At 43.1% G+C, this 27572-nt stretch overlaps 1 protein-coding gene across 10 annotated transcripts in view; it reads left to right on the plus strand.

The window, feature by feature from the left end:
• LOC127486052 (uncharacterized) overlaps positions 1-27572 on the plus strand; it is a 227872-nt gene that overhangs the window by 148234 nt on the left and 52066 nt on the right. For 9 of the 10 annotated variants that reach the window (XR_011384513.1, XR_011384511.1, XR_011384505.1 and 6 more), the window contains 3 exons: positions 2870-3002; positions 13323-13455; positions 17062-17270. The gene's annotated coding sequence lies outside the window, so the exon portion shown is untranslated. The remainder of the gene's footprint in view (positions 1-2869; positions 3003-13322; positions 13456-17061; positions 17271-27572) is intronic. The other variant, XR_011384506.1, reaches the window with a different exon arrangement.

Below are 27572 nucleotides of genomic sequence, written 5' to 3' on the forward strand. Positions count from 1 at the left end.
CCCTGAGTTGTTGATTTCCCGTTTCCTTTCATTTTGATCATAGAAGATGCGTGAACTGATTTCAGTTATTGAGTTTTCTAGGCTTGCTTTATGTCCTATCATAAGTTGTGTCCTAGAGAAAGTTCCAGAGACTGATGAGAAGAATGTGTATTCTGCAAGTTGTGGGATGAAATGTTCTGAGTTAGGACTTCTAGCAAGGCAGTCTATTCCCAGGGACAAAGCAATGAGGGACTGAGTCACCTACAATTTTGACATAGGGGAGGGGCTAGGAAAAGACCAAGAGAAGACAGTTCAGGTGTTCTCATAAGATATGTTTTTTATTTAAGAGATCCAAATTCCATGCATTTCATAAATGCAATTTAGGTACACAGTGATAGTCCCTACCCTACCTCCCTGTCAGGGGCACAACACGTCGGGCACTTGGCTGTCTGACTCCAAGCAGCAGCCCTACCGATCAGGCCAAGGATGCTGGGCAGGTACCTGCCGTTCAGTAGCCCTGACCATGGGCAGTTTGGCAGAGCTGTGCACCATGTGGGAGTGGCTGGGTGTTAGTCCGGGAGGTGTAGAGAGCTCCACACTGCCCTGAGCTTCTGGTGGGCTGGATTGGGAGCAACGATGCCCTTGGAGTGCTCCTGATGATGGTGAGCACAGGAAAGGCATGTCAGGCTGGGGCTCAGGCCGTGACCCCTGGTTCTTCAAGGCAGTGCCGCCTGTTCTGCTGACGCTGTGTTTCTGGGAGGAAGGGATGGGTGTTAGTTGGATGGTACTTGCGCAGTAGGCCTAGGGGAGAAGTAGGCTATATCCAAGGCAGTGTCGTTGTTGGCTGGCATTGGCAGTAGTGGTTCAGTAGGCTTGTAGAGTGCAGGATGGACTTGTTGTGTTTAAGTTTATGAACAGAGAGATGCCCAGGGCCTGCCTCAAAGGATGGGGGATCCTGGTGCTTCCCAGCAGTGTTTTCCTGGCAAATCCACTGGTTCAGAGGCAACGGGGGTGGGCAGGGGCTCAGGTGTGAAGAAGCCATGATGCAGCTGTCTGCCTCGCCTCCCCCCTAAGAAGGACTCGGATGTGAAACTAACGCAGAGTGGACACTGAACCTCAGCTGCCAGGCAATCTTGCTCTTCTGGAGACTCTCCACTTCCTGTCATCAGTTCATGGACGTCAGGTTTGATTCCGTATTTCAGCTATTGTGAACTGAGCTGCAGTAAACCTGGAGGTACAGATAACCCTTTAAAATCTGCTGATTTCATTTCCTAGGAGTAAATCACCAGGAGAAGGATTGCTGAGTCATATGGAAGATTTATTTTCAGCTTTCTGAGGTATCTCCATACTGTCTTAGGCAGTGACTTCCCCAGGTTACATTTCTACCAACAGTGTATTAGGGTAGCATATGCCAGATCCTCAGCAGCATTTATCATTTGTTGATTTTAGCATGAGAGCATTCTGACTGTGGTGTGGTGAAACCTGATGGCTAGGGATCCTGAGCCTTTTTTCATGTGTCTGTTGGCCATATGAAGTTCCTCTCTTGAAACATGCCTGTTCAAGTCCTTTGCCTATTTTTAAATGGAATTTTTGTTTTGTTGTTGTTGAGTTCCTTGAACTCTTTGTAGATTGTGGATGTTAATCTTTTATAAGTTTTATAGTTGGCAGATTATTTTCTCTTATTCATTTGGTTGCCTCTTGACTTTGCTCTTTTTAGATGCTGGATATTAATCTTTATTTTTTGACAGGCAGAGTTAGACAGTGAGAGAAAGCGAAACAGAGAGAAAGGTCTTCCTTTTTCCATTGGTTCACCCCCAATTGGCTGCTGCGGCGGGCACATCATGCTACTCTGAAGCCAGCAGCCAGGTGCTTCTCCTGGTCTCCCATGCGGGTGCAGGGCTCAAGGACTTGGACCATCCTCCGTTGCACTCCTGGCCACAGCAGAGGGCTGAACTGGAAGAGGAGCAACAGGGACAGAATTTGGCACCCTGACCGGGACTAGAACCCAGAGTGCTAGCGCTGCAGGTGGAGGATTACCCTATTGAGCAGCGGCGCTGGCCTGGATATTAATCTTTCATCAGTTTCATAGTTAGCAAATAGTTTCTCCCATCCTTTTGGTTGCCTCTTTACTTTTCTGAGTGTTCCTTTTGTAGTGCAGAAGCTTCTCAGCTTGATGGAATCACATTTGTTTGTTTCAGCTTTTATTGTGCTACTGGCATTTTTTCCCAGAAATCTTTCCCTAAGCCAATGTTTTCCAGTATTCCCCAATGTTCTCTAATAATATGATGATATTGAGTTTTAGATTTTGTTCCTTGACATGTTTTAGTTGCTTTTTGTATAAGGTGTAAAGTATGGGTCTTCTTTCATACTTCTGCATGTAGAGGTCCAGTTTTCTCAGGACCTTTTTATAAAGAAATGGTCCTTTGAACCTGGGATTGATCTTTAGCTCCTTCTTGAAAGATAGAGTAGTTGTAGATGTGTGCGTTATTTCAGGTGTTTCTTTTCTGTTCCATTGTTATATTTTCTGTTCCATTCTTTTCTGTTCCATTGTTGTCATTTTTTTTGCCTCTAGAAAGTTGTTTTGATTGTAACTGTCCTGTGCTGTGTCTTGCAATCTGTTATTGTGATGCTTCAAGTTTTGTCAATGTTGTATAAGGTTGCCTTCTCTATTCAGATGTTCTGTGTTTTCATATGAATTTTAGCATTGTTTTCTCTCCATCTGGGCAAAATGCTATTAGACCTTTGCTAAGAATCCCATTGTGTCTGTAAATTGCTTATGGTAGAATGGATATTTGCATTATGTTGATTTTGCCAATGAGTCAGCGTGGAAGATTTTTCCATTTTTGTGTGTCGTCTTCCATTTCTTAATGTTTTGTAACTTTATTTGTAGACATTTTCATGGATATGAAATTGGACACCGAGTTCACACGGAAGTTCAGCTGCTGGGTAATCTTCCATTTCTGAGGACTGCTCTGCTTCCTGGTAAAACCCAGCTGTGCCTTCACCCTGGACAGGAGCAGCTGGTTAGTCGTACATGTGGCTGTGTCCTGTTGATGGCAGCCCTTGGGCCCAAGGAGGAGAGAAGGGAAGGGAAGGGAAGGGAACCCTGTGCCCTGGGGTTGGGCTGCCAGGCTGACAGCAAAGTGGACTTCCAACCTTTGTGAAGGAAGGTCAAGTGGTGGGAGCCCTGTATACATGTGGAGACAGAAATGTGGGGACCTAGCGTTCCTATAATAGAGGAACCACAGAGACAGAGTTGAATAAGATATTGGGGAATGATTTCCCTGGGGCTTTGCCGAGAATTGAGGGGCAAAGAACATGCTAAGAAGGGAAGAATGGTGGTCCAGGCAGAGGGAGGGGAATCTGGGAGGAAAACTGTCAAATGTTTAATCAGAGTAAAAACATTAGAGTCGGGTTTGGAGAGATGTGGTAATAGTTGTTTGGGTTTTAGATTTTCAGGCTAAGGACGATGGGATTGCAAGTACTTCATGCAGTGGGAGTGGAGGGTTAGATGCCATGGAAGAACCTGGGGCGTGCAAGGTTTTGGGAGCTGAAAACAGTTTGTGTCTGTATGTCACCATCCTATGATAGAAAAGGAAAATGGAAGGATTGTGGGGAGGAAGGCAGGCAACTTTGAGGAGAGTTGTAATAGGGAGGAGCTGTAATAGGTCTGCTTGTAAGAACTAGTGGAGTATCAGAGTGTGAGATCCAGGACAAGCCCTGGGGAGAAACCTTACGAAAAGTGAGGGAAGGGATATCAGGAGGCGGGCAGAGGGAACTTTCAGGAGGGACTGGGGAATGGGTGCTGAGTTAATCAGGAAATTTGACAAAAGAGTTCAGACTACCAAGAGATGGAGAAGATGTTATCTGAAAGAAAACTGGGTTGATAGGTGTCTTGGGAACAGGGAGAACCTGTTTTAGCCTATGAATGAAGTTTGTGGCTTGTGGAAGTCAGAATATGGGCAGAGGAGTTTCTCTTGGTAAATATATTTTTCTTGGCTTTCGAAGAAGTGTCTGCTATGTGCCCACATTTGCTCTAGTTATTTAAGGTACTGCAGAGAGCATCATGAGGGTCCATGAAAAAGTCTGTGGAAAGAGGGATTTGTAAGTTTGTTTCATTGTGTGTGTGTGTGTGTGTGTGTGTGTGTCTGTGTACAGAGAGAGAGATAGAGAATTATTCTTATCCATTCAACTGATGATGTTTGATGTCCTTGACAATTTCTTGTTTTCCCATGAAGCATACTGCAATATTGTGGTGAACGTATCTCTGATACAATACGTTCATGTATTTTGGGTTATATCAGTAGAGGAATTGTTCCATCATATGACAAGTCTGTTTTTATTTTCTTAAGAAATCTTTATATCGTTTTCCACAGTAGTTGCACTAATTTAAATTTTTACCACCAGTGTGTAAGTGTTCCCCTTTTCCCACATCCTCCTCCTCATTGTGACTCTCTTTCCTTTAGATTTTAGCCAGTATATACGTGTGAGCTGATATCTCGTTGTGGTTTGGACTTGCATTTCCCTGATAGCTTGTGATGTTGAGCATTTTTTTCCTATATTTGTTGGCCATCTGTGTATGTATGGGGAACTGTCTGTTGCGTTCCTTTGGCAATTTCATAACCTGATTGGTGGTTTTATTGCTGCTTTTTTTTAAGTTGCAAATATATTCTTTTCTTTCTTTCTATTTTTTTAACTTTTATTTAGTAAATATAAATTTCCAAAGTACAGTTTATGAATTACAATGGCTTCCCCCCCATAACTTCCCTCCCACTCGCACCTCTCCCATCTCCAGCTCCCTCTCCCATTCCATTCACATCAAGATTCATTTTCAATTATCTTTATATACAGAAGATCAATTTAGTATATATTGAGTAAATATTTCATCAGTTTGCACCTGCACAGAAACACAAAGTGTAAAATACTGTTTCAGTACTAGTTATAGCATTACTTCACATAGGACAACACCTTAAGGACAGATCCCACATGAGGAGTAAGGACACAGTGAATCCTGTTGTTGACTTAACAATTTGGCACTCTTGTTTATGGCATCAGTAATCTGCCTAGGCTCTAGTCATGAGTTGCCAAGGCTATGGAAGCCTTTTGAGTTCGCCAACTTCGATCTTATTCCGACAGGGTCATAGTCAAAGTGGAAGTTCTCTCCTCCCTTCAGAGAAAGGTACCTCCTTCTTTGATGGCCCCGTTCCTTCCACTGGGATCTCACTCGCAGAGATCTTCCACTTAGGTCTTCTTTTTTTTTCTTTCCCCAGAGTGTCTTGGCTTTCCATGCCTAAAATACTCTCATGGGGTCTTCAGCCAGATCTGACTGCCTTAAAGGCTGATTCTGACACCAGAATGCCATTTAGGACATCTGCCATTTTATGAGTCTGCTGTGTATCCCGCTTCCCATGTTGGATCGTTCTCTCCCTTTTTTATTCTGTCAGTTAGTATTAGCAGACACTAATCTTGTTTTTGTGATCCCTGTGATTCTTGGACCTATCAGTGTGATCAGTTGTGAACTGACATTGATCACTTGGACTAGTGAGATGGCATTGGTACATGCAATCTTGATGGGATTGAATTGGAATCCTCTGGCAGGTTTCTAACTCCACCATTTGGGGCAAGTTCAAATGAGCATGTTTCAAAATGTACATCTCCTCCCTCTCTTATTCCCACTCTTATATTTAACAGGGAGCACTTTTCAGTTAAAATTTAAACACCCAAGAATAATTGTGTGTTAATTACAGAGTTCAACCCAATAGTACTAGAACAAAAAGTACTAAAAGGGATAAAGTATTAAATTGTACATCAACAGTGATGACAAGGACTGATCAAGTCACTGTTTCTCATAGTGTCCATTTCACTTCAACAAGTTTCCCCTTTGGTGCTCAGTTGTCACTGATCAGGGAGAACATATGATATTTGTCCCTTTGGGACTGGATTAATTCACTCAGCATGGTGTTTTCCAGATTCCTCCATTTTGTTGCAAATGACCTGATTTCATTATTTTTGACTACTGTATAGTATTCTATAGAGTGCATTTCCCATAATTTCTTTATCCAGTTTACTGTTGATGGGCATTTGGGTGATTCCAGGTTTTAGCTATTGTGAATTGAGCTGCAGTAAACATTAATGTGCAGAGAGCTTTTTTGTTTGCCAATTTCATTTCCTTTGGGTAAATTCCAAGTAGTGGGATGGCTGGGTTGAATGGTACGGTTATGTTCAGGTTTCTGTTGAATCTCCGGACTGACTTCCATAGTGGCTTTACCAGTCTACATTCCCACCAACAGTGGGTTAGTGTCCCTTTTCCCCGCATCCTCACCAGCATCTGTTGTTGGTAGATTTCTGAATGTGAGCCATTCTAACTGTGGTGAGGTGAAACTGCTTGTGATCTTGAACATTTTTTCATGTGTCTGTTGGCCATTTGGATTTCCTCTTTTGAAAAATGTCTATTGAGGTCCTTGGCCCATCTCTTAAGTGGGTTGTTTGTTTTGATGTTGTGGAGTTTCTTGATCTCTTTGTAGATTCTGGTTATCAAACCTTTATCTGTTGCATACTTTGCAAATATTTTCCCATTCTGTCCATTGCCTCTTCACTTTCCTTACTGTTTCTTTTGCTGTACAGAAACTTCTCAATTTGATGCAATCACAATAGTTGATTTTGGCTTTGACTGTCTGTGCTTCCGGGGTCTTTTCCAAGAAGTCTTTGCTGGTACTTATATCTTGCAGGGTTTCTCCAATGTTCTCTAAGAATTTGATGGTGTCAGGTCATAGATTTAATTCTTTAATCCATGTTGATTGAATTTTTGTTTAAGGTGAAAGGTAGGGGTCTTGCTTCATGATTCTGCATGTGGAAATCCAATTTTCCCAGCACCATCTATTGAATAGACTGTCCTTACTCCAGGGATTGGTTTTGGATCCTTGATCAAATATGAGTTGGCTGTAGATGTTTGGGTTGATTTCTGGTGTTTCTGCTCTGTTCCGTTGGTCTATCCATTGATTTCTGTCCTTGTACCATGCTGTTTTGATAACAACTGCCCTGTAGTATGTCCTGAAATCTGTTATTGTGTTGCTTCCGACTTCGTTTTTGTTGTACAAGATTCCTTTAGCTATTCAAGGTCTCCTGTGTCTTCATATGAATTTCAGCACCATTTTTTTCCAGATCTGAGAAGAATGTCAGTGGTATTTTGATTGGTATTGCATTGAATTTATAAATTGCTTTTGGGAGAATGGACATTTTGATGATATTGATGCTTCGCATTCATGGACATGGAAGATTTTTCCATTTCTTGGTATCCTCTTCTATTTCTTTCTTTAAGGTTTTGTAATTTTCATCGTAGAGATCTTTAACATCCTTGGTTAAGTTTATTCTAAGGTATTTGATTGTTTTTGTGGCTATTGTGAATGGGATTGATCTTAGCAGTTCTTTCTCAGCTGTGGCATTGCCTGTTCATACAAAGGCTGTTGATTTTTGTGCATTGATTTTATATCCTGCTACTTTGCCAAACTCTTCTATGTGAACCAATAGTCTCTTAGTAGAGTTCTTTGGATCCCCTAAATGAAGAATCATATCATCTGCAAAGAGGGATAGTTTGATATCTTCCGTCCCAATTTGTATCACCTTAATTTCTTTTTCTTGCCCAATAGCTCTGCCTAGAACTTCCAGAACTATATTGAATAGCAGTGGTGAGAGTGGGCATCCCTGTCTGGTACCAGATCTCAGTGGAAGTGCTTCCAACTTTTCCCCATTCAATAGGATGCTGGCTGTGGGTTTTTTTGTAAATTGCTTTGATTGTATTGATGAATGTTCCTTCTATACCCGGTTTGCTTAGAGTTTGCATCATGAAATGGTGCTGTATTTTATCAAATGCTTTCTCTGCATCTATTGAGATAATCATATGGTTTTTCTTCTGCAGTCTGTTAATGTGGTATATCACATTGATTGTTTTGTGGACATTGAACCATCCCTGCATACCAGGGATAAATCCCACTTGGTCTGGGTGGATGATCTTTCTGATGTGTTGTTGCATTCTATTGGCCAGAATTTTATTGAGGATTTTTGCGTCTATGTTCATCAGGGATATTGGTCTGTAATTTTCTTTCAATGCTGCATCTTTTTCCGGCTTAGGAATTAAGGTGATGCTGGCTTCCTAGAAAGAATTTGGGAGGATTCCCTCTTTTTTGATTGTTCTGAATAGTTTGTGAAGGATTGGAGTTAGTTCTTTAAATGTCTGGTAGAATTCAGCAGTGAATCCATCTGGTCCTGGGCTTTTCTTGTTGGGAGGGCCTTTATTATTGTTCCAATTTCTCTCTCAGTTATTGGTCTTTTTAGGTTTTGTATGTCTTCCTGGTTCAATTTAGGTAGGTTGCATGTGTCCAGGAATCTATGCATTTCTGATAGACTTCCCTGTTCACTGGCATACAGGTCATTGTATTAATTTCTGATGATTCTTTTTATTTCTGCGGTGTCTCTTGTTACATTTCCTTTTTCATCTCTGATTGTATTGATTTGGGTCAATTTTTTTTAGTTAGTTGGGCCAATGGGGTGTCAATTTTGTTTATTTTTTCAAAAAACCAACTCCTCATTTGGCTGATTTTTTGTAATGTTGTTTTGGATTCAATCCTATTGATTTCTTCTCTGATTTTAATTATTTCTCTTCTCCTACTAGATTTGGGTCTGGTTTGCTGCAGTTTTTCTAGATCCTTGAGATACATTGAAAGCTCATTTATGTGGTGCCTTTCCAATTTCTTGATGTAGGCACCTATTGCTATAAACTTTCCTCTTAACACTGCTTTTGCTGTGCCCCATAAGTTTTGATATGTTGTGTTGTTATCTTTATTTACTTCCAGAAAGTTTTTGATTTCTCTTTTGATTTCTTCTGTGACCCAGTGTTCATTCAGGAGCATGTTGTTCAATCTCCATGTGTTTGCATATGCTCTAGGGATTCCTGAGTTGCTAATTTCCAACTTCATTCCCCTATAGTCTGAGAAGCTGCATGGTATGATTCTAGTTCTTTTGAATTTGCTGAGACTTGCTTTATGGCTTAGTATGTGGTCAGTCCTGCAGTAGGTTCCATGCACTGCTGAGAAGAATGTAAATTATTTAAATGTAGAATGAAAAGTTCTGTAGATATCTGTTAGATCTATTTGTGCTATAGTGTCGTTTAAATCTACTGTTTCCTTGTTGATCTTCTGTCCGGTTGATCTGTCTATTTCTGAGATGGTCCCCCAGTACTATTGTATTGGAATCTCCCCTTAAGTCCCTTAACATATCTTTTAAATAAACCAGTGCCCTGTATTTAGGTGCATATACATTGATAATCGTTATATCTTCCTGTTGAATTGATCCCTTAATCATTATATAGTGTCCCTCTTTGTCTCTCTTCACAGTTTTTGTGTTAAAGTTTATGTTGTCTGATATTAAGATGGCTGTGCCCACTCTTTTTTCATCTCTGTTGGCATGGTATATCTTTTTCCAGCCTTTCACTTCGTCTGCATGCATCTTTGTTGGAAAGATGTGTTTCTTGCAAGCAGCAAATAGAGGGGTTTTGTTCCTTAACCCATTCAGCCAATCTGTGTCTTTTAACTCTAGAGTTGAGGCCATTAACGTTCAATGTGACTATTGATAAGTAGTAACTTTGCCCTGCCATTTTCTCAAAGATATTTTCTAATATGTGCTTTGAACTTCCTCTGATCTTTTGCTGTGAGGTTTCCTTACTTTACTTTCTTTCATATTGATGCCCGTGTTTATATCTTTGTGTTTAACACATCTTTAAACATCTTTTGCAGGGCTGGATGAGTGGTGACATATTCTTTCAATTTCTGTTTGCTCTGAAAGGTCTTTACTTCACCTTGATCCACAAATGAGAGCTTTGCAGGATATAATATTCTGGGCTGGCAGTTTTTCTCTCTTAGTATCTGGGCAATGTCTCACGATTCCCTCATAGCCTGTAGGTGCTGTGAGTCTAATTGGAGATTAGATTTCTCTTTACTATCACACTTTCCTGTTCAACTAATTTCTGCATTTCATTTTGATTCCTCCTTAAGATTTCATTTTCACGAGAGAGATTTTCTATCCTGTCCAGTCAGGATTTCTGTAGTTCAAGAATTTGTTTTTGAAAAATTCTAAATGTTTTTATCATAAATTTTTTTGAAATCTGTATCCTGCATTTCTTCTATCTCATCATCTTCATAATCTTGGCTTGGGGTGTCTTGTTCATTTGGGGGCGTCATAATGTCTTCCTTGTTCTTGTTTCCTCGGTATCTGTGTTTGTTGCTTGGCATTGTGGAGATATTCTTTGGATTCTTCTTCCCTTGCTGTGGTGTTTTTTTCTTGTTATATACTATGACTGTATTAAGTGGACTGTCTGCCTTTGATGGAGCCTTAGAGGCTTGAGATGGGTGTGGCCAGAGTCCTCTCTTTGGTTCTTCAGGGTTAAGGGTCTGCCAAAGGTGACACACCCAAGTTAGGCATGGTACATCTCTCTCTCTCTCTGCTCTCTGTCTCTCTCTCTCTTTCTTTTTTTTTTTTTTATTCAGAAGGGAAGAAATTTCGCACAGCTGAGCGGAATATTAGGCAGTCAGCTTCTGATCTCTGGCTCCTGTGGGTTTAACATTCATCTGCTCTTTCCCAAGGAAGACACCAAGACTCTGTGGTGCCCCCAGTGTGGGCTCAAATTCCCTTGCAGTCTCCCACCAGGTTGCCAAGGTTACCAAATTGTAGCGTCTCTGGCGAGTACTCACATGAACTCTGTGAGTTCTCTCACCCACCATCTCTTTTTTTCACAATCTCAGTTCATTAGCTCCATGCATTCACTAGGTCCTAACCTCCTGTTATTTCAACCCCCCCCAGAGTCAGGTTTTTCTGGTTGGCTGATGGCGGGCACTGCTTTAAGTATGTCCAAAATGACGCCTGCTCTTTGTCTTGCTCGCTTTTTAGAGGTGAGCGGAGAGAGAGACTTGTGTCCATACTGGTCCCCCCTTTTTTTTCCTCTCTCCTCTAGTTAGCCTAATGAACTTTCCTCCACAAGACTTCAAGCCCTTAATGAGAAACCACTACAGATTTTTTGGTTTGTTTGGGGGATTTATTTGTTTATTTGAAAGTCAGAGTAACAGAGAGGGAGGGAGAGACAGAGATCTTTCATCCACTGGCTATAAGAAGCCAGGAGCCAGGGGCAACACGTTGTCTCCCCACAAGGGTGACAGAGGCCCAAACAATCGACCCACCCTCAACAGCCATTCCTCAGGCCTCTAAAAGGGTGCTGGATCAGAAGTGGAGCAGCCAGGGCAGGCACTGTTCCCCACAATGGATTCCAGCGCCGCTGGTGGCCATACCCACTACACCACAACACTGGTATCTGGCCTCACTGTTTTTGACCATACTTGTAAGAACAGTCTTCTGAGAAGTGCACGGCTGCCCCATCTCAGTTGATTTTTATAAATAATGAGAGATATGCATCTAATTCCATTCTTCTACACGAATACATCGAGCTTTGCCAGCACCATTTGTTGAAGAGATTATCCTTACACCAATGAAAGGTCTGAACCCTTTTGTCAAAAATCAGGTGGCCATATGTATTTAGATTAACTTGTAAGATACCATTGTTTAGTTAAGAGGTCCAAATTCCATGTATTTCATAAATGCAATTTAGGTACACAGTGATAGTCCCAACCCTCCCTCCCTGTCTGTGGCACAACACATTGTACACTTGGTTGTCTGACTCCAGGCAGCAGCCCTGGAACTGACCAGGCCAGGATGCTGGGTGGGTATCTGCCATTCAGTAGCCCTGACCACGGGGAGTTTGGCAGAGCTGTGCACCATGTGGGAGTGGCTGGGTGTCAGCCCGGGAGGTGTAGAGAGCTCCACACTGTCCTGAGCTTCTGGTGGGCTGGATTGGGAGCAACGATGCCCTTGGAGTGCTCCTGATGATGGTGAGCACAGGAAAGGCATGTCAGGCTGGGGCTCAGGCTGCAGCCCCTGGTTCTTCAAGGCAGTGCGGCCTCTTCCACTGACACTGTGTATCCTTGGAGGAAGGGGCAGGTGTTAGTTGGATGGTGCTTGCATAGTAGGCCTCGGAGAGAAGTAGGCGATGTCTGTGGGAGTGGTGTCGAGGTTGAGGTCAGCTGGCAGTGGCATTGGCGGTAGTGTTACGGTAGGCTTGGAGAGTGCATGAGGGATTTGCTGTGTTTAAGCTTACGGACAGAGAGATGCCCAGGGCCTGCCTCAAAGGATGTGGGATACGGGGCTTCCCAGTGGCATTCCCCCCCCAAATCCGCAGGTTCAGAGGCAGTGGGGGTGGGCGGTGGCTCAGCCATGAGGAAATCGAGAAGCAGATGCCTGCCTCCCCTCCTGCCTCTCTGAGGACACGCATGTGAAATTAACCCAGAGTAGACTAGTGTTCTCTAGTAATTTGATGATACTGAGTTTTAGATTTCGTTCCTTGAAGTGTTTTTAGTTGCTTTTTTTTTTTTTTGACAGGCAGAGTGGACAATGAGAGAGATAGAAAGGTCTTCCTTTTCCGTTGGTTCACCCTCCAATGGCCACTGCAGTCGGCGCATTGTGGCCAGCGCACTGCACTGATCTGAAACCAGGAGCCAGGAGCCAGGTGCTTCTCCTGGTCTCCCATGCGAGTGCAGGGCCCAAGGACCTGGGCCATCCTCCACTGCACTCCCTGGCCACAGCAGAGAGCTGGCCTGGAAGAGGGGCAACCGGGACAGAATCCGGTGCCCCGACCAGGATTAGAAACCGGTGTGCTATGCCGCAGGTAGAGGATTAGCCTATTGAACCACAGCGCTAGCCATTTAGTTGCTTTTTGTATAGGTGTAAGGTATGGGTCTTCTTTCAGAGTTCTGCATATCTGTGCAGATTTCTCAGGACCATTTTTTGAAGAAACTGTCCCTTGCACCTGGATTGATCTTCAGCTCCTTCTTGAAAGATAGATTAGTTGTAGATATGTGTGTGTTATTTCAGATGTTTCTTTTCTGTTCCTTTGTTCTGTATGTCAGTTTTTTTTTTTTTTACTATACCAAGCTGTTTTGATTGTAACTGTCCTGTGCTGTGTTTTGCAATCTGTTATTGCGATGTTTCGAGTTTTTTCAATGTTGTATAAGGTTGCTCTCTCTATTCAGATGTTCTGCGTTTTCATATGAATTTTAGCATTGTTTTCTCTCCATCTGGGCAAAATGCTATTAGACCTTTGCTTAGGATCCCATTGTGTCTGCAAGTTGCTTATGGTAGAATGGATATTTGCATTATGTTGATTTTGCCAGTGAATCAGTATGGAAGATTTTTCCATTTTTGTGTGTCATCTTCCATTTCTTTAATGTTTTATAACTTTTTTGCAGACATTTTCATGGATATGAAACTGGACACTGAGTTGGCACTGAATTTCAGCTGCTGGGTAATCTTCCATTTCTGGAACCTCCTTGGCTTCCTGGTAAAACCCAGCTGTGCCTTCACCCTGGACAGGAGCAACTGGTTAGTACATGTGGCTGTGTCCTGTTGATGGCAGCCCTTGGGCCCAAAGGAGAGCGGAGGGAAGGGAAGGGAACCCTGTTCCCTGCAGTTGGGCTGGCTAGGCTGAGAACAAGGTGGACTTCCAACCTTTGGGATGGAGGGTCTAGTCGGGGAGCCCTATATACATGTGGAGACAGAAATGTGGAGGCCTAGCATTCCTAGAATTGAGTGGGGGCCACAGAGACAGAGGTGAATAAAATGTTGGTGAATGAGTTCCCTGGTTCTTTGTAGTTTATTAAGGGCCATAGAACATGCTAAGAAGGGAAGACTGGTTGTCCAGCCAGTGGGAGGGAGACCTGGAAGGAGAACTGCATGTGTTGACTCAGAGTACAAAACATAAGATGTATGGTTTTGGGAGACATGGTAGTAGTTGTTTGGGTTTTAGAGTTTCAAGCTAAGGACGATGGGATTGTAAGTACTTCATGCAGTGGCAGTAGAGGGTTAGATTCAATGGAAGAACCTAGGGCATACAAGGTTTTGGGAGCTGAAAACAGGTTATTTCTGTATGTCACTATCCTATGATAGGGAATATGGAAGGATTGTATGGAGAAAGGCAGGTGACTTTTAGGAGAATTGTAATAGGGAGGAGCTGGTAGGTCTAGTAAAGGCCAGCGCCGAGGCTCACTATGCTAATCCTCCGCCTTGCGGCTCCGGCACACCGGGTTCTAGTCCTAGTCGGGGTGCCGGATTCTGTCCTGGTTGCCCCTCTTCCAGGCCAGCTCTCTGCTGTGGCCTGGGAGTGCAGTGGAGGATGGCCCAAGTGCTTGGGCCCTGCACCTCATGGGAGACCAGGAGAAGCACCTGGCTCCTGCCTCGGATGAGCACGGTGCGCCGGCCACAGCACACCAGCCACAGTGGCCATTGGAGGGTTAACCAACGGGAAAAGGAAGACATTTCTCTCTGTCTGTCTCTCTTACTGTCCACTCTTCCTGTCAAAAAAAAAAGAAAAAAAAAAGAACTAGTGGAGCATCAGAGTGTTAGACCCAGGACAGGGCCTGGGGAGCAACCTTAGGAAAAGTGAGGGAAAGGGTATCAGGAGGCGGGTAGAGGGAACTTGCAGGAGGGACTGGGGAATGTGTGCTGATTTAATCAGGAAATTCGACCAAAGTCTACAGAGTACCAAGAGTTGGAGAAGATCTTATCTGAAATAAAATAAGGGTTAATAGGGTGCTTGGGTACATGGAGAACCTGATTTAGCCTGGGAATGAAGTTTGTGGCTTGTAGTCAGCTTATAGAAGTCAGAATTATAGCAGAGGACTTTTTCTTGGTAAATGTGGTTTTTTTGTTTGTTTGTTTGTTTGTTTTTTTGCTTTCAAAGGAGTTTCTGTGACGTACCCACATTTGTTCTAGTTATTTATGGTAATGCAGAGAGCATCATGAGGGTTTTTGAAAAAGTTTGTGGAAAGAGGGATTTGTAAGGTTGTTTCACTGTGTGTGTGAGAGTGTGTGTGTGTGTGTGTGTATGTAGAGTATTATGCTTACGCATTCATCTGATGAAAATTTCTTTTTTTCGCTGCCGTAAAGCATACTGCAATAAATATTGTGGTGGACGTATCTCTCTGATACAATATGTTCATGTGTTTTGGGTGATAGCCAATTGATGGGTTGCTCCATCATATGGCAAGTCTATTTCTGGTTTCTTAAAAATCTCCATACCATTTTCCACAGCAGCTGCACCAATTTACATTTCCACCACCAGTGTGTAAGTGTTCTTCTTGTCCCACATCTTCCTCATCATTGTGACTCTCCATCCTTTGGGTTTTAGCCAGTATGTACGTGTGAGCTGATATCCCATTGTGGTTTGGATTTGCGTTTCCCTGATAGCTTGTGATGTTGAGCATTTCTTCCTGTATTTGTTGGCCATCTGTATATCTATGGGGAACTTTCTGTTGAGTTCCTTTCGCCATTTCATATCTGGATTGGTTGTGTTTTTTCTTGCTGCTATTTTTTCTAAGTTGCAGATGTATTCTTGATATTAATCCTTTGTCAGATAGGTAGCTGACAGATATCTTCTGCTCATTCTGTTGTATGTCTCTTCTATCTGTGATGACTTCCTTTGCTATGCAGAGCTTTTAATTTCATTTAATCCCATTTGTTTAGTTTTTATTTTGCTGCTGGTCTTTGAGGGTCTTTTGCAAGGGTCATCGCCTATTCCAGTGCCTTTGAGCTTTTCTTTGTATTACCTTCAAAAAGCTTCATAGTCTCGGGTTATAGATTTAGGGCTCTGATACGTTTTGAGTTGATTTTCCTATTTTATGGGAGTTATGAATCTAATTTCGATGTTCTACACAGATACATCCATTTTTGCCAGCAGCATTTGTTGAAGAGTTTTTCCTTACTCCAGTGGATAGGTCTGAATCCTAAAAATCTGGTGTTGTACATATTTGGATTAATATTGGAGCTCACCTTGTTTTCTTCCATTGGTCTGTGTGTCACTTTTTCTGCAAGTGCTTTGATATTTTGTTTAGTGTAGATTTGTAGAATACTTTGAATCAGATGTTGTGAGGCATCTAGGCTAATTTTGTTTTGTCTTTTTTCTCAGGAACACCTTATCTATTCTGGATCTTGTGTGATTTTGTATCAATTTTCGGTTTGTTTTATGTAATTCTGTAAAGAATGTCATCGGTGTTTGGATACAAATTTAATTGAATCTTTAGGTAGCTTTAGGTGGGGTAGAGATTTTAATTATACTGATTCTTCAAATCCACCAAAAGGGATATCTTTCCATTTTTTGTGTCCTTGGTGATTTCTTTCATCAGTGTATGGCGATTTTCATGATAGAGCTCTTTGGCTTCTTTGGTTACATTTAGTCTTAAACATTTGATTTCTGTTGTTATTATCTTTGGGATTTTTTTGATTGCTGTGTCAGTGAGTTCATCATTAATGTATAAACACTGCTGCTTACACAGTATGCTTATTTGTAACCTGTGACTTCACTTAATTGTTTCACCAGTTCTAGCAGCGTTTTTGGTGGATTGTTTTAGTTTTTTCTCGTACCATAGCATGTCACCTGCAAGCATTTAGAATTTCAATTTCTCTTTTATAATCTAGCTGCTATTTCTTTCTTTCTTCTCCTTTCTTTCTCTTGTGAAAATTTACAGTACTGCATTCAGTAGGAATTTTAAAAGGGGATATCCTTGTGTTGTTACATGTTTGACAAAAATGCTTTCACTTTTTGCCCATCCAGCATGGCATTGGCTGTTGAGTTGTGATACATAGCCTTTATGATTTTGATACCTATTCCTTTTATACCTACTTTGTGGCGTTTTTTTTTTTCTTAATAATGAATGGGATTGAATCTTTTCAGGTTATTTTTCTGTATCTAATGAGATGATAATGTGTTTTTTTTTTAAAAAAAAGCTTTATTGCATTTTTGCAAGAATTACAGAGAGAGAAACATAGTGAGAACAGGTGAGCAAGAGAGAGAGTGAGAGAGAGAGAGAGGTGTTATAGGCTGCAGCAGTATGGTAGGCTTGGAGAGTGCAGGAGGGATTTGCTGCATTTAAGCTTATGGGATAGAGATACCCAGGGCATCTACTCAGCAGCATTCTCCCCACAAATCTGCAGGTTTGGAGGCACGGGGGGTGCAGAAGATCTATTGTGAGGAAGCCAAGAAGTGGATGTCTGCCTCCCCTGCTCCCTCCCACAGGGCACGGATGTGAAACTCACCCAGAGCGGACGCTGAAGCGCAACTGCCGGGTGTTCTTCCAGTTCTGGAGACTGCACAGCTTCCTGCTCAATGCCAGCTGGACCTTCTTCCGGGAGAGAAGCAACTGGTGAGCATATGTGGCCCCCTTAGTTGTGTCCATGTCCTGAGTGCACAAGGGGAAGGGAAGGGATAGCCTGTTCCCAGGGGTTGGGCGGCCCAGGCTGACACGATGTAGACTTCCACCCTGTGGCAGGGAGGGTCATGTGGGGTAGCCCCACAGGCATGGGGAGAAATGCAGGGGCCTGGTGGGCTTCAGCAGAGTGTGAGAGCATGGAAACAGGGGTGGGTAGTATGTTGGAGAATGAGTTCCCCGGGGCTCTGCAGAGCATTAGGGTCCAAAAAACATGGTAATAGGGGAATACTTGGGTATGCAGGAATTGGGAGGGAGACCTGGAGGACAAGTGTGTGCTGTTGAGTCAGAGTACAAAACCCAAGAAGTCTGGTTTGGAGAGACGTGTTAATAAAAGTTTGGGTTTTAGATTCCGGGCCTAAGAATGATGGGATTGGAAGTAAATTGTGTGGTATGATTGGATTGTTACATGCCATGGAAGAACCTGGGGCAAAGCAAGGTGTTGGGATCTGAAATCAGGTAATTTCTGTATATCGCCATCCTGGATATAGATAGGGAAATGGAAGGATTGTATGGAGGAGGTCAGGTGACTTTCAGTAGAGTTGTAATAGGGAGGAGCTGGTAGGTCTACTGGTAGGACTGGTGGAGTCTCCAAGTGTTAGATCTGGGACAGACCTTAGGAAAAGTGAGGGTAAGAAAATGGTGAGGGGTATAGTGTGGTCTTTCTTAGGGACTGTGGTATGAGTGCACGTTTAATTAGGAAACTTCAACAAAAGTCTCCGGAGTACCATGGATGGAGAGAGGCTTATGTGGGAGAAAACTGGATTGGTGTGTGCTTAGGAAGACAAGAACCTGATCTAGCCTGGATTGAAATTTGTGACTTGAGGTCAGCTTATAGAATCTGAATTTGGGCAGAGGACTCTCTCTTGGTAAAGGTGTATTTCTTTGTCTCTCAAAGATGTTTCTGTTATGTGCCAGCATTTGTTCTAGTTATTTAATGTAATGCAGGGGCCAACATGAGGTACTTTGAAAAGTTTGTGGAAAGAAGTGGTTGTGATAGCGGCGCCGGCACACCGGGTTCTAGTCCCGGTCGGGGCGCCGGATTCTGTCCCGGTTGCCCCTCTTCCAGGCCAGCTCTCTGCTGTGGCCAGGGAGTGCAGTGGAGGATGGCCCAGGTGCTTGGGCCCTGCACCCCATGGGAGACCAGGAAAAGCACCTGGCTCCTGGCTCCTGCCATTGGATCAGCGCGGTGCGCCGGCCGCAGCGCGCTGGCCGCGGCGGCCATTGGAGGGTGAACCAACGGCAAAGGAAGACCTTTCTCTCTGTCTCTCTCTCTCACTGTCCACTCTGCCTGTCAAAAAAAAAAAAAAAAAAAAAGAAGTGGTTGTGAGTTTGCTTCCAAGACATTTTGATGAACTGCACACAGCTTTGTCGTGGTGCATGTTTTCCATATCCTTCTAGGCAGCTCTGTGTGAAAGCTTCTGCTTTCATGGAGTGTTTGTTCTGATTGCTGTTTGGGGGCTGGGGAAGACTTAGTCCTGCAGCACTTTACCAGGTAGGAGTTCTTGAAATATCTTCCCCTTATGTTGCAATGTATACTTTGTAGTACTTCCTATTCCTCATTTGATTTTTTCCATCTCTGATATTTCCTTTGCTTTTATGATCTGTCAAACCATGTCTTTTTGTTTTACACTGTCGCATTGTTTAGGAATGCAAACTCTTCCTTATGTTTTACTTTATAGGATGTGTCATTCTTTACAATGCAGTGTTATTTTTGGGTCACACTTATTCTGAATTATATAGCCTTTATACTCTTACTTTTTAGGTTATTTCTACAGAAAGATTTGCAAGCTTACATTTTTATGAAAGTCAGGATTTTCCATGTACAGAATTTTATGAATGTGCAAATTTTATATATTTAATTTTCCTGAAATGTGAGTGCTTACCTATTTTATATAAATTTCTATTAAAGATTGATGTTGTCTCCAGTGGATGTATTCGGTTTTTAATTTTTTTTATTTTTGACAGGCAGAGTGGACAGTGAGAGAGAGAGATAGAGAGAAAGGTCTTTCTTTTGCCGTTGGTTCACCCTCCAATGGCCGCCACAGCTGGTGCAACCGGCCGGTGCACCGCGCTGATCCGATGGCAGGAGCCAGGTACTTCTCCTGGTCTCCCATGGGGTGCAGGGCCCAAGCACCTGGGCCATCCTCCACTGCACTCCCTGGCCACAGCAGAGAGCTGGCCTGGAAGAGGGGCAACCGGGACAGAATCCGGCGCCCCAACCAGAACTAGAACCCGGTGTGCCGGCCCCGCTAGGCGGAGGATTAGCCTAGTGAGCCGCGGCGCTGGCCGGTATTTGTTTTTTAGGCTAAAATAATTCTTGGGTATATTTTATAGAACAATTCTAAGAATAAACGACATTCTTTTTTTTTTTTTTTTTTTTTGACAGAGTGGACAGTGAGAGAGAGAGAGACAGAGACAGAGACAGAGAGAAAGGTCTTCCTTTGCCTGGTTCACCCTCTAGTGGCCGCCACATCCAGTGCATTGTGGCTGGCACATTGCACTGATCCGAAGGTAGGAGCCAGGTGCTTCTCCTGGTCTCCCATGGGTTGCAAGGTCCAAGCACTTGGGCCATCCTCCACTGCACTCCTGGGCCATAGCAGAGAGCTGGCCTGGAAGAGGGGCAACTGGGACAGAATCCAGCACCCCGACCAGGACTAGAACCCAGTGTGCGGGTTCCCCTAGGCGGAGGATTAGCCTGTTGAACCACGAGGCCGGCTGACATTCCCTTTTCTGCTCTCCTTTCAACACTGTCTTTCCCAGTGTACCTCTTCCTTTCTTTCTCCCTTTGTTCCTCCCTTCCTTACTTCCTTTCTTTCATCCATTTTTTGGATGGTTTTTATATTTGCATTTTAGTAAAAGGCTAAGTGCTTTACCAAATAAGAAGTTCAGTAACCAAAAAGTAGGGTTGAGGCAATATTTGGCATCCCATACAGGTGCTGGTTCAAATCTCATTTACTCCACTTCTTTTTTTTCAAGATCTATTTATTTATTTCAAAGACAGTGTTACAGAGAGGCAGAGGTAGAGAGAGCGAGTAAGAGGTCTTCCATCCTCTGGGTCACTCCCTGGAAGGCCACAGCTACCAGAGGTGCACTGATCCAAAGTCAGGGGCCAGGAGCTTGCTCAGGGTCTTCCTACACAGTTGTAGGGGCCCAAGGACTTGGGCCATCTTCTACTGTTTTCCCAGGCTATAGCAGAGAGATGGATCAGAAGTTGAAAAGCTTGGACTTGAACTGGCACCCATATGGGATGACGGCACTGCAGGAGGTGGCCTTACTCATTATGCCAAAGCACTGGTCTCTACTGCATTTCTGATCCAGCTCCATGCTAAAGCACCAAAGCATCAGAGGACAGCCCAAGTGCTTGTGACTTAAGAGCCATGTGGGACACCTGGAAAAAGCTCCTGGCTCCTGTCATCATCGTGGTGCAGTCCTGGCTGTCTTGGCCATTTGAGAAGTGAACCAGCAGATGGAAGATCTCTCCCTCTTTCTCTCTCTCTGTATGTAACAGTGTCTTTGTAATAAACAAAGTAAATCTCATAAAATTAAGGGAAGAACAGAAACCCTAGTTTATAGGGAATATAAGCAACAAGTATAATCAGTTGAATGGAAAAATGACCATTTTTCCCATACACCCTAAATTTAAAGTAATCACAGATCATTACAACTATACTAATGCTACATTCTTTTTTCTTTTCAAAATTTTTTTAAGATTTACTTTTACTTACTTAAAAGACAGAATTACTGAAAGAGGTGTAGAGGTAGAGAGAGTGGTCTTCCCTCTGCTGGTTCATTCCCCAAATGGCCACAATGGCTATAAATGAGCCAATCCAAAGTTATGAACCAGGAGCTTCTTCCGGGTCTCCCACATGGGTTCAGGGCCCCAGGACTTGGGCCATCTTCTACTGCTTTCCCAGGCCATAACAGAGAGCTAGATCAGAAGAGGAGCATTGGGGTCTAGAACCTGTGCCCATGTGGGATGCTCACCTTTCAAGCCTGGGATTTAACACACTGCCACACAGCCCCTACCCCTTCAATTGTTTTTAAAATGAATGAAAAGAGAACATATTTCATGAATTGTGTAGGTACAGTTCTAAGAATAAACCCAGAATTTCCTCTCTTCCCCTTTCCCCTCCTTCCTTTCCTCTTTTCATCTATTTTTCATGATATGATTATAATCCATGTAATATTCAGGATAACAATAATATTCATAGGAAAAAGGTACAAAGAATAAAGTTCTACTGGAGCAGTATGATCTTTTATTTTAGGACATTAAATTAAAAAAAAAACAGTTTTCTTGAGAGGCATTGTTACAGAGAGAGGAAGACATAGAGTTAGAGGTCTTCCATCCATATGTGCTCATTCTACAAATGGCCACAATGTCTGGAGGTGGGCCAGTCCAAAGGCAGCAACCAAGAGTTTTTTGCATCTTTCCCACTAGGGTGCAGGGACCCAAGCCTTTGGGCCATCTTCCACTGTTTTCTCAGGTCATCAGCAAGGAAGTATATTGGAAGTGGAGCAGCTGGACTTGAACTGGTGCCCATATGGGATGCTGGCACTACAATGGATGCTTAACCTACTATGCCATAATTCCAGCCCCAGTATTCTGTTCTTAACCATTGTTTTGTCCAGTTTTCAAACAAAGTTTTATAGGAGTATATTTGCGGCAGTAGTGATACACATTCACATTTATATTTCTTTTTTTGTGTTTTGATTTTTTTCAAAAAGTTAACTTTCACATGTAAGGTAATACATGTGGGTATTTTTTTTTCTGGCTGATTTCTCTAAGATGAAGTCCTCCAGTAACTCCATTTTGATGCACTTGATAAAATTTCATTATTTTTAAATCCTGAAATACATTTCATTTTAGATCTATACCATGTTTTCCTTATGCATTCATCTGATGATAGAAATCTTTGTTTAATCTTTATAAATAAATCCATGTTTATTCCTTGTGATTGCTGTGAACCATATTGCAATCAACATGGTGGTGGAGGTATCTCTTTGATAGAATAATGTTCATTTCTTTTGGGTGTAGACCCAGTGGTGGGATTGCTGAAGCATATGGCTGGTTTGTTTCTGTTTTTTTAAAGATCTGTTTATTAGAGAGGCAGAGTTACAGACAGAGGGAGAGACAGATAGAAAGGTCCTTCATCAGCTGGTTCACACTTGAAATGGCTGTAGTGGCTCAAGCTGCGCCAGGCCAAACTTGGGAGCCAGGAGTCCCTACCCATGTACCCACGGTTCTGCATGGGCATGCAGATGTCCAAGCTCTTGGACCATCCTCCACTCCTTTATGCAGGCCATCAGCAGGGAGCTGAATTGGAAGTGGAGCAGTTGAGACTTGAACCGATGAATATATGGGGTGCTTGTGCTGCAGGTGAAGGTTTAGGCTGCTATCCACAGTGCCAGCCCCTCCTTTCCTTTTGTGTAGTGTCTTCTTCCAGTGTAAACTGAAATAGTAAAGCTTTATATTTATACGTGCCATCAACACTTAGGCAAAGCAAAGTATGGGCTGGGGATAAAGTCAACATTTTTTGAAAATTTGAAATTTTTGAAATTTTTTATTCATTTATTTGAGAGGATGAGAATTAGAGAAAGAATCTCATCCACTGATTGAATTCTGAGATACCTGAAATAGCCAAGGCTGCACTGGGGCCAGGAGCTGTTTTTTTTCTCCCGGTCTCCCAAGCACTTGGGCCATCCTCCACTGCCCTCTCGGGCCACAGTAGAGAGCTGGACTGGAAGAGGAGCAACCGGGACTAGTACCCGGCACCCCAACTGGGACTAGAACCCAGGGTGCCGGCGCTGCAGGTGGAGGATTAGCCAAGTGAGCCACGGTGCCAGACTGCTTCTTTGTAATGTTATGATCAATTTTTTGAATTCCATTTCTTTCAATCCTTCTATCTCATCATCTTCACAATCTAGTATTGAAGTGTCATGTTCTTTGTTTTAAGGTTTGATTATTATTTATTTGAAAGTCAGCACTACTAAGAGAGAAGGAGAGGCAGAGAGAGAGAGAGGTCTTCTATCAGCTGCTCACTACCATGTTGTCTGCAATGGCCGGAGCTACACCGATCTGCAGCCAGGAGTCTGGAGCCAGGAGCTTCTTCTGGGGATCTCCCATGTGGCTGCAGGGGCCCAAGGACTTTGACCATATTGCACTGCTTTTCCAGGCCAGAGCAGAGAGCTGGATTGGAAGCAGCACAGTCAGGACTCGAACCAGTGCCCATATGGGATGTTGGTACTGCAAATGCAGCTTTACCCACTGTATCACAGTGCTGGCCCCAAAGTGTCACATTCTTTTGGTGACATTATGTTGTCTTCCTATTCTTGTTTCTAGAATTGGTGCATATATTGTTTGGCATTTGTGGAGATACTTGTTGGTTTCCACTTTCTGTTTTTTGTTTTTTTTTTGGGGGGGGGTGTGTGGCAACTTTTATCTTTGGACTATGACTGTGAAGATAGTGGAAAGTCTACTTTTCAGTGAAAATCTAGAGGCTTATAGTGGGTTTGGCCAAAGAGCTCTGTTCAGTTCTCCAGGGATAAGGGCATGCGCAAGTTTGTGTTACATTTATTCGCTCTGTCCCAAGGGTCACACAAAGGATCTGTGCATTCCTCAGTGTAAGATCAGTTTCCCTAACAGTATCTCTAACAGGTAACCAGGAAACCCTGAGCATATGGAGTCTCCCATTGTAACTGCTCAAAGTCCTAGCCACACTGTGAGTCCTCCCACACACCCTCAGTTTTTTTCCCTGTCCAAGTACAGAAGCCTCACACAGTCACAAGCTGTCGGCCCCCTGTTAGTTCTCCCCAGCAGAATCAAGAGTCTCCACTTGGCTGATTGATGGGTAAAGACATGAGCTGGCACACCTGTGATGTATATCCAAAATCACACCCCTCTACTGACATGTTACAGGACGCTGTTGTAAAGTTATTGGGGAGAGAGAAACGTGTCCATCCCATTCTTTTTCTTTTTTTCCTGTAGTTTGGCTAGTACAGTATCTCCCATGTGGCTCCAAGCTTGGTTCCCTCTAGACTCTTCCTGCAGCTTTTTCACAATTGGCTGGTCTGCTGTGTTCTGGTCTCACTTCACTTTCCAGTGCTTGTCCATAGGCTCTTGGCTGAGTAGGCTGGAGTCCTGAGCCATGGGCGTCCATGCCTGTCACGTAGGTCCACCCTGTCTCTCTGCCGTTTTCTCCCTAACTCTTCCCTGAGATTACCCTCTCCACATTTTTTAAACTATAATCTCCTGGGCTACAGCAGTAAACTCCTCCCTGCTCTGCCATATTGGGACCACCTATGGGTTCTAATAGTCTCTGAGTGGAGTCTTTGGATCCTCTATATACATAATCATGGCATCTGCAAATAGGGATAGTTTGACTTCCTTCTTCCTGATTTCTATCCCTTTGATTTCTTTTATTGCATAATGACGCTTGCTCAAACATACAGGACTGTATTGAATAGCAGTGATGTGAGAGGGAAGCAACCGTTTTCTGGTTCCAGATCTTAGTGGGAATGGTTACGACTTTTCCCATTCAGTAAGATGCTGGCCATTGGTTTGTTATAAATTGTCTTGCTTGTGTTGAGGAAAGCTCGTTCTATACCTGATTTGCTTCAGGTTTTCATCATGAAAGGGTGTTGTATTTTATCAAATGCTTTCCGTGCTAATGATGAGATAATCATATGGTTTTTGTTCTTCAGTTTGTTAATGTGGTGTATCACATTGATTTGTGAATGTTGATAATCGCTGTGTACCAGGGATAATACCCCCTTTGTCCAGATGAATGATCATTTCTTACATGTTATTGTATTCAATTGGCTAGTATTTTGATGATGGTTTTTTTGTGTGCTTATCAGGGACATTTGTGTGTAATTTGTCTCTTGTATCCTTTTCTGATTGGAATTAAGGTGATGCTGTCTTCACGGAAGGAGTTTGGAAGGCTTCCCTCTCTTTCAGTTGTTTTGAATAGCTTGAGAAGAATTGGTTTTAGTTCTTCTTTGAATTTCTAATAGAATTCAGCAGTGGAACTGTCCAATCCTAGGTTTTTCTTTGTTGGGAGTATCTTCATTACTGATTCAATTTCTTTTTTGTTTATTGGTATGTTTGCTTTTTTGTGTGTTCCTGGGTCAATTTTGGTGGGTTGTGTGTGTCCAGGAATGTTTTACTTCTAGGTTTCCTGATGTGTTGGGCTATAGCTCTTTGTAGTAATTCCTGATGAGAAGTCAGCTGTGAGTCTAATTGGAGACACTCTAATAGTAATCTGATAATTTTCTTTTGCACATTTTAGAATCTTTATGTTTTACTGTGGAGCATTTGACTACAATATGTTGTGGAGAAGGTCTTTTCTGGTCATGTGTATTAGGAGTGCTGTATGGCTGGCGCCATGGCTCAGTAGGCTAATCCTCCCATTGTGGCACCGGCACCCTGTGTTCTAGTCCTGGTCAGTGCTCCGGATTCTGTGCCATTTGCTCTTCTTCCAGTCCAGCTCTCTGCTGTGGCCCAGAAGTGCAGTGGAGGATGGCCCAAGTGCTTGGGCCCTGCACCCACATGGGAGAGCAGGAGGAAACACCTGGCTCCTGGATTCAGATCAGCATGGTGCCTCATCTGCAGCACACTGGCTGCAGTGGCCATTATTGGGTGAACCAATGGAAGAAGGAAGACCTTTCTCTCTGTCTTTCTCTCTCTCACTGTCCACTCTGCCTGACCCAAAAAAAAAAAAAAAAAGAGTGCTGTGTGTTTCCTGTACTTGGACATCACTTTCTTCAAATTCGGGAAGTTTTCTGTAATTATTTCACTAAAAGGCCTTCTAATCCATTCTCCCTCTCCATGCCTTCAGTAACCCCTAAGACTCTATATATTGGTCATTTGATAGTATCCCATAAATCTCCAACCCTATTTTACATTTTTCTAATTTCTTCTTCTTTGTGTTTGACTCTTAATTTTACAGAGATTTGTCTTATGGAGTCTGTTGTTAAGGCTTTCCATCGCATTTTTTAAATTTGATCTATTGTACTCTTCATTTCTAATATTTAATTTTGATTTTTATTTCAAATCTCAATTTCATGGGAAAATTTTCATGCATATCAGTTACGGATTTATTTAATTTGTGGTTTTGCTTCTGATTACTTCTGAGTAAGCCTACAGTTAATTTTTTGAAATATATTCCCTGAATTTTATGAATTTCTTCACCTTCCAATATTGCAGTGTTGTGTTTTTTTTTTTTTTCAGGGGCATCATGTTATTTTCTTTATTCTTGTTTCTTGAATTTCTGCATTTTATATTTATGCATTTGTGGAGATACTTAATTTTTTCCCTCTGATGGCTTTTATCATTGGACTGTGTCTCTGTGAATTAGTGGAGTGTCTGCTGTTTCAATGAATACCCGGAGGTGTGTGCTGCTTGTGACTAGGCAGCTCTGGTCACTGCTCCAGTGTGGGACCAGTGTCCAGGGTAACACCCATATTGGGCATGTTAGATCTCCTCTTGTCCTCTTGTTAATAGAAAAGAGGATATGGTCACTGCTGTTGGCATAATCACACCCTCACTCCTCTTTTCCAAGGTGAGAATAACCCAGGTGTTAGCCCTCAGTGGGTACTATTCTGATCTGTGGTTCTGTGGTTCTGCATGAATGGCACAAAGGATCTGTGCAGTCTTCAGTGTGAGCACAGATCCTGCTGCAGTGACCCACCCCAGGCAGCCAGGGTGCTGAGCTTGTGGAGCTACACACAGTAATCTCCCAGAAATGCAGCTACACCTTGCACCCTCTCCTGCATGCATGGGTTCCCACAGTCTCAGTACCAGGGCTCCCATAGACACAGGGTGCAGAAGATCCACACCACCCCACTAACCTGTTCTGTCCACGGAGAAGCTGAGAACCAGTTGCCTAGGGGTGCTCCACTTAGGCAGTTTGAGCTCCAGAGCCTGCATTATGTTGAGAGGCTAAGGGCTCGTGATAGTCATAGGTGCATTTGCAGCCCCCTGTCAGTCTTTCCACCCAGACTGAAAGTCAGTGGGGAAGACAGATTTTTCCCTGTGGTGAAATCCCTGGTCATACATGTCCACAAGAGCTACTGGCCACAGCATTGCTTGTTTCACAATCATACCTTCTCCCCACCAGTTTATGGACACTTAGAAGAGTCTCTGGAGCTAGTGATGATGTCAGAATGGCTCCTTCTCCCTGCCTGTTGCTGGGTGTGTGCCCCTGGGCTGTTGCTACTTGAGACAAGATGGCACCT

The sequence above is a fragment of the Oryctolagus cuniculus genome, chromosome 19, assembly GCF_964237555.1.
Source record: "Oryctolagus cuniculus chromosome 19, mOryCun1.1, whole genome shotgun sequence".
NCBI classification, from domain to species: domain Eukaryota; kingdom Metazoa; phylum Chordata; class Mammalia; order Lagomorpha; family Leporidae; genus Oryctolagus; species Oryctolagus cuniculus.